Source organism: Urocitellus parryii, chromosome 16, assembly GCF_045843805.1.
Source record: "Urocitellus parryii isolate mUroPar1 chromosome 16, mUroPar1.hap1, whole genome shotgun sequence".
Lineage (NCBI taxonomy): Eukaryota > Metazoa > Chordata > Mammalia > Rodentia > Sciuridae > Urocitellus > Urocitellus parryii.
Genome location: NC_135546.1, coordinates 9975928 through 9983700, shown reverse-complemented (window position 1 = coordinate 9983700; position 7773 = coordinate 9975928). Strand labels below are relative to the sequence as shown.

The window sequence follows — 7773 nt, the reverse complement described above, 5'->3', positions numbered from 1 at the left end:
CCTGTGGGAAGTGGGACCCAAGGAGACAGAGGGGACTATTGGGCTATAATGCACCAATGTGGGCTTTCCAGCTAGTCCCATTCACTCTGATTGGACTATACCCAGGCTGTGCCATATATTTACAAAAACCCAGGGAAGGAGGTTCCAGTTTTTTCTTGAGTACACACGTCTAAATTATTTAAATTCAGTATGATGGACAAGCATTAATTCGGGCTTCTTATACCAAGTCCATATTGCATATTTGGCAAAATTCTATTCAATTACACTGAGCACTTGCTGTACACCATGTTCTACCTGCAGGGAGTGGGGAGGCAAAGAGGAATAGAACCTCAAGGATCTCACCACTTGGTAACCAAGAAGATCGTCATCCAGCTTGATCACCCACCATGGTCATGAGGACTTGCTCTGAAAAACTGTGCAGTCTCTAAAAATCATAATCTTCTGCAATGTGCAAAACCCTAGAAAATTCTCAAGTGGTAAGAGAGAGGCAAATAAACCTTCCAAGGGAAGAGAACCAACATCTTGAGAGAAGCAATCCCCAGTAAAATAAGTCATTGGTTGCCAAAGAGGCATCCATGGCATCATCCTGCATTTTAGTGTACAAATTATGGCTCATACACTAGAAGTCTTTCTCATCTCCTTAAAATGACAGTTCTTAGTTCTGTCAAAGCCCCATTTGTTTTTAAAAAAATTTTAAAATTTGTTCTTTTTCATTATACATGACAGTAGGATGTATTTTGACACGTCATACATACATGAAGTGTAATTTCCCATTCTAGTGATTGTACATGATGAGCAGTTACACTGGCTGTGTATTCATATATGAACATGGGAAAGTTATTTCTGATTCAATCTATTGTCTTTCCTATTCCCAACCCCACCCCTTTACTCCCATTCCCCCCTATTCAATATGGTGGGCCTCCTTTCCTCCCTCCCCTTGCGTGTTAGAATCCCTATATCAGAGAGAAGATTCAGCTTTTGGTTTTGGGGGGGATTGGCTTATTTCACTCAGCATATAATCTCCAGTTCCATCCATTTACTGGCAAATACCATAATTTCGTTCTTCTCTGGCTGAGTAATATTCCATTGTGTATATGAACTACATTTCTTTATCCATTCATCTATTGAAGGGCATCTAGTTTGGTTCCACAGCTTAGCTTTTGTGAACTGAGCTGCTATAAACACTGATGTGGCTGTGTCATTGTACTATGCTGATTTTAAATTCTTTGGGTATAAGCTGAGCAGTGGGATAACTGCGTCCAATGGTGGTTCCATTCTGTTTTCTGAGGAATCTCCATACTGTCAAAGCCCCATTTCTCAAGACAAATATTTTTAAAACCTTGCCTTTACTATGCTAAATTGAAATTCATAGATATTATAATCTACCTACACATCTATACTGTAAAAGTTAATATAAAATTCCTAACTTTGGGGGCTGGGGATGTGGCTCAAGCGGTAGCGCGCTCGCCTGGAATGCGTGCGGCCCGGGTTCGATCCTAAGCACCACACACAACCAAAAGTCCTAACTTTGAAGGAAAAAAAAACTTTACAGTCTAATATCTATCAATATAAAAATGCTCAAGCATGACAGTGACTACACAAGAAGATGGTGAATTAGTCAGATGTTTACCACTTTTTTTTTTGAGAGGAGTAAAAGTTTATTTTGGGCTCAAAATTTCAGAGGTTCAATCCATGGACAGCCAGCTCCATTGCTCCAGGCCTGACATGGAGGAAAACGTTATGGTAGAATGTGGCAACAGGGGAGAGCTGCTCAGCTCATGGTGGCCAGGAAGGAGAGGGAGAGTGGGGGAGGGAGGGAGAGTGGAGGAGGGAGGGAGGGAGATGAACCTCTACTTTTTAAAAAAAAAAATTTTTTTTGAGAGAGAGAGAATTTCAATATTTATTTTTCAGTTTTCGGTGGACACAACATCTTTGTTTGTATGTGGTGCTGAGGATCGAACCCGGGCCGCACGCATGCCAGGCGAGCGCACTACCGCTTGAGCCACATCCCCAGCCCAATGAACCTCTACTTTTGATGAGTACATCTGGATTTCAGAGCAGTGAAACCATATTCAACTGGATATTATTGACCTTTCTGATTTAAATTTGTTAGTTCAAAATAGTGGCCAAATAGGCATATTTTAGATATTAGTGAAATAGCTACAAGTGAAGACTGATACAACCCTAAGGCACTAGCAACTCAGATGCCAAGAGCGGTGGTGCTGCCAATTAATGACATTTCCCAAAATGGCGGACCAGCCTTGGTAAACAGCCATTCTTCCATTGGCAGTGTGGTAGCTGCTCTAGGAAACTTTGTGTTTGTCATTTAAATGAAGGTGGGGGAAAAAAAGAGTTTGGCTCTAGGTTCAGAAAATTAAAAATAAGTTTTTCATTTGTATAAGTGTCTGGTAGGACATTTTAAATCTTGGGGATCTCAGGGAAGTTCTTTGTCCAACAAGCCTGACTCACACGGGCCTCTAAAGCCATTAGACTTCCCCATCTCCACCCCCACATTCCTGTAGTCCTTGTGACATCCAAAAGCACCCTTACAAGCTAACATCCCCTAAGGATGTGCCATCCTGTTTAAGAAAGAATTTCCTTGAAGTCACAAGCTTTAGCAGGACCTTAGGGCTGTACTCCAACATCCATCTGGGAATCTAAGGATTAGCAGCAGGTGAGTGGAGTGGGCTGAGAAGAGCTGGAAACCCTCAGAGCCATAGGTTGGGCCTCAGGCCGTAGCTGAAACTGAGCTCCAAAGACTGACACATACTGGGGAGATAGATGGTGATAAGAGGAAACTAGGCTAATAGATGACTGGACAGAAAGACACTAGGAGATGCAATGGGACATGTGAGAACAGGAAGACGAGGTGCAGTCACAGGACAGCGGGTGGGTAAAGAGCAGGATTTCACCCACAAGACAAGGCCCCAATTGTAAAAAAATCACAGTCTTAGGACACGTCCAGAAATTCTCTCTCTCACACACACAGAGAGATGAGCACAGGGAACAGAGAGCGCTTGTTATGAAATTGGGCTTTGGGATCAGAGAGGTTCAAACCCCAGCTCAGCCACTAATCAGAAGTGCCTTTACAGGTGGTGCATTGCCTGTAATTCCAGTGACTCAGGAGGCTGAGGCAGGAGGATCATGAGATCAAAGCCTGCCTCAGGAACTTAGTGAGGCCTTAAGCAACTTAGGGATACCCTGTCTCTAAATAAAATGTTTTTTTAAAGGGCTGGGGATGTGGCTTAGTGGTTAAGTACCTCTGAGTAAAATCCCCAGTACCAAAAAGAAAAGAAAAATTCTACCACTTGGGCTTGTGAGCATTCAGTGATGTGAGGGGCAGTGGGGACCTGTAGGCTGCTCTGGAGCAGGAGCCTGTCTAGTTTTGTGCCCCTGAGTACTTGATACCAAGCAGCCTCTGAATCAACCCCAGTCAAATGAACTGATTAAAGGCCTCTGGAAGGTAGCCATTCTCACTATGATGAATGACACAGAAAGAGGGAACCAGTTACTGAAACTGGGTGGAAGTGGGGCTCGGTTTCTTTACTGGGACCCAAGATCACAGGCAGTACTGGTCACAGAAGAGGAAACCAGATCACACAGTAGCTAAACCCATGCTCCTGAAATCTGTGAGCAAGGACCACACTGGTCTCAGTGCTCTGGGGTGGGAGGGTGGGGCTCAGCACCCAGGACAAAGTCGTGAGGCCCTGGAGATGGTGCGAAGAGGCCCAAGGAGCCAACAGGGCCACTGGGGACTACAGAGCTCTGGGAGGAGCCAAAGGAGTACCCCCTGACAGGTAGGGCAGGCCTGCCTGCTCCCCTCTAAGGACCCGTGAGAACTGAACGGGAGCCATATAAAGTGAGAGGAAAGTGAGCCAGCCATGGCTCCTTCCCTCCTCATCTGCTCCAAACCGTCTCCCTCTACCCTTTGCACTTTGAGCTTCAGCCACACTGGCCATTTCCTTGTTTCTCGAAAATGTGAAGCTCCCCCACCCACATCTCCACCATCTAGTCTTTGCTTGACTGATTTCGGCTTACCCTTCAGGTCTTGTTTCAGCTATCACTTCCTCAGACAGGCTGTCCCTGAACTAGGTGGGGTGGCCTTTACCTAATCCTGTCCTTATGTGTTCGAGCTCTTTCCTTCTTGGCATCTGTGACAATGTTGGTGGAATCATTTGTTCAGTGTCTGTCTCTCCCATGAGAGTGTTCCCTCCCAAGGACAGGCCCTATGTCAGATCTACGATCCCAGGCCCTGGGGTGTGTAGCCTGGAGCAGAGTGAACCCTCAACATATGCCAGTGGACAGGAAGGTGGATGGGGAGAAGGAGTCCTAGATCTCAGAGCAGAGTTATGGGGTTTGTCATAAAAGATAATCAGGGGCTGGGGATGTGGCTCAAGCGGTAGCGCGCTTGCCTGGCATGCGTGCGGCCCGGGTTTGATCCTCAGCACCACATACCAACAAAGATGTTGTGTCCGCCGAGAACTAAAAGAAATAAATAAATATTAAAAGTTCTCTCTCTCTCTCTCTCTCTCTCTCTCTCTCTCTCTCTCTCCTCTCTCACTCTCTCTTAAAAAAAAAAAAGATAATCAGATCGTGCCAGGTATGGTGGTGCACACCTGTAATCCCAGCCACTCAGGAGGTTGAGGCAGGAGCATTGCAGCATTGCAAGTTTGAGGCCCGTCTCAGCAACTTAGCAAGGCCCTGAGCAACTTACTAAGACCCGGTCTCAAAATGAAAAATAAAAAGATTGAGGATGTAGGTCAGTGGTAAAGCTCCCCTGGGTTCAGGCCCCAGTATGAAAATAATAATAATAATATAATCAGATCCATAGACAAGCTTAACTTTTTTTTTTCTTTTTCTGTCTCCCAATATTTCCTTCAAACAAACTCAACTCTTAAGAAAACCTGGCCTCCAACATTCCTGACTGAATATTCATTCTGCTGCAGTTTCTCACCTTATTTCAAGGCCCAGCCTACAGAAGAGATTTATGTTGTGTTCTCAGTTGTGAAAGGCTCTGGTAGCAAATACTTTGATTTATTTCTCCCTCCTCCCTGCCTTGGAGCTGGGTGCCGTGAACCATGTCAGGCACAGGTCTGAGTATTTTTTTTTTTCCATCTGTTGGATCCTGCTGGTGAGAAAATATGTACGGTACTCAATCCAAGGCAGAAATGAAATCCAAAAAACAGATTTCTTCCTCCTTCCTTGTGTCCCCCCATCACCTCCATGCAAGCCCCTGCCAAGCTAAAAATCTGCTAAGCAAGATACCTGAGCTCCATTTTCTGGTTCGTGGGCAAAAATCATGGTTTATTCCTTGAGGTTCTTTCATTCTTTCTTTTTCCTTCCACGTAATTGCTAGTGGAAAGTTCAGGTTCTTCTAGGTGCTTACAGGGTACAGGTGGGAAAAAGGCCTAGAAAGACAGCTGTTCCTCCACCCCACAATGCTGGGGATTGAATTCAGAGGTGCTCTACCATGGAGATAATCCCCAGTCCTGTTTATTTGATATTTTGAGACAGGGTCTTGCTAAGTTGCAGAAGCTGGCCTCAAGCTTGCAATCCTCCTGCCTCAGCCTCCCACATAGCTGGGATTACATGCATGTGCCACCCCACCCGGGGAAGGCTGGCTCTTCTTGTAGGCTCAGAAATGGCAGAATGGCAGTGAAGCTGACATGAATTTCTCAACTCCTTGTTTCTAACAGCTATTGATCACTGCCAAGCTTCAGGCCCTCACTCTAAGCCAAAAAACATGCTATTAAATGCTTTACATACAAGGTCCTGCTTCATCATCCCAACAACTGTAAAAGAACAGATAGTATTATTGTCTTCATTTTACAGATGAGGAAAACTGAGGCCTAGCAATTTGAGGGGGTACATTGGATTGAACCCCAGGGTACTTAACCACTGAGCCACATCCCTAGGCCTTTTTAATATTTTAATTTAGAGACAGGGTCTTGCTAAGTTGCTTAGGGCCTTGCTAAGATCCTGAGTCTGGATTTGAATTCATGATCCTCCTACGTTAGGTTCCTGAGTTGCTAGGATTACAGGCGTATGCCACCATGTCTGGCAAGGCTAAGCAAATTTAAGTAAGTTGTCAGACTCTCACAATCAGTAAGAGTCACACTTGCCTTTTTGCCCCCACAGTCTGGTCTTTAATGGCTTCTTAGTGGGTACTTTGATGGCTAGTGGCTTAACTGGTATATTAACAGCAGCAACAAGAGCAGTAAGATAATTATAGATATATATTCCAAGGACATTAGCTGATGCTGTTATTGTTATCATTATATTGTGACCCCTGATATAGGAATAGCATCAGCCACCCCCTAAAGATTCTTCTCTTCTCTGGCCTCTGCCAGGGGTCTGACCACAGGGGCAGCTGTCTTTGTGATGTGGGCATCTGTTTCCAGAGGTAGCCACAGTCCAGCTGTTCAGTTCTCCTTGGGTCAAGGGTGCACCATCACATGGGGCCCAAACGAACATCCAAGTGGGATTTGAAACGCGGTTGGGAAGGTGACAAACCTCAGCTTCTATTACCAGTTCCTAGAACTAGGCTGTTTCCCCATGTAGAGTCTGTTATGATTCATGCAAAGTGAGAGCTGAGTGACAAGTTGAAGTCTTTTTTTAAATATGCCGACCTGAAGAGACCTTGAAAAAAGTGGGGCTTCTTCTTTTCTTTCTTTCTTTCTTTTTGTGATGATGGGGATTGAATCCAGGATCTCACCCATTTTTCTTCTTTTTCATAACATTACTTCTTGTATGTATCAAAATTCACTGAACAATGAGTTCTGGGTTGCAAGATAAGATTTATTTATTTATTTATTTTTTTGCACGTGTCCATAAGTCTTTATTCACAAGTAAGCAAAAACACAAACATAAGAGCTAAAATGAGACGTTTTGGGTAGAGGGAGGTATTGGGGATTGAACCCAGGGGCATTTTACCACGGAGCTATATTCTCTTTTTTATGTTTATTTTGAGGCAGGGTCTTGCTAAGTTGATTAGAGTCTTGCTAAGTTGAGGCTGGCCTTGAACTTGAAATCCTCCTGCCTCAGCCTCCTGAGAGACTGGGATTACAAGTGTCTGCCACCACACCAGGCAGAATTGGACATTTTTTAACAGTAAAATCTCCTTTTGAAAACCTGGGACTATTTTAAAGAGGGAAAAAAAAAACACTTATATATAACCTCAAAAAAGCTTCTAATGTCAAATATAATTCTCCTTCCCCATATTTTTAATATGTTACTTCTTTTTTTAAACACAATTTTTAAAATATCATTATTTCACTTATTTATTTTTATGTGGTGCTGAGGATTGAACCCAGAACCTCGCGAGTGCAAGGCGAGCGCTCTACCACTGAGCCACAACCCCAGCCCATGTTACTTCTTTATTATAAAGAATCTGTCGATCCAGGTGGAAGATCATTCAGAATACTGGATACAAGGATCAGTAGCTGATGGACAGCGGTGGTAGCTCACTCAAACAGAGGGAACTCTGAATGTGGGACCATTTAGACCAAGGTTCAAATCCTGACTCCATCACATTCTATCTGTGTGACCTGGGGCAAGTTCATTAACTTCTCGGAATCAGTGTGGGAGAGTCATATCCATATCCACCGGGTAGATTTTTTCATGGGAATCTTGAAGTAAATTCAAGTTTTCCAGGTAAGCTAAGGAAATAGGGTATACTAGTTAAGAGCTTAATGTTTGCAACCTGGGCTTCTTTAAGATCTAGATAAGGTTTGAAATCAAGTGCCTAGCCTGGAGTAGTACAGCATGCCACCC

At 44.0% G+C, this 7773-nt stretch overlaps 1 pseudogene; it reads right to left on the bottom strand.

Annotated features, from left to right (window-relative positions):
* Window positions 1–6735: 6735 nt before the first annotated feature.
* On the bottom strand, window positions 6736–6875 carry LOC113178855 (small nucleolar RNA SNORA40; annotated as a pseudogene).
* Between the last annotated feature and the right edge of the window lie 898 nt (window positions 6876–7773).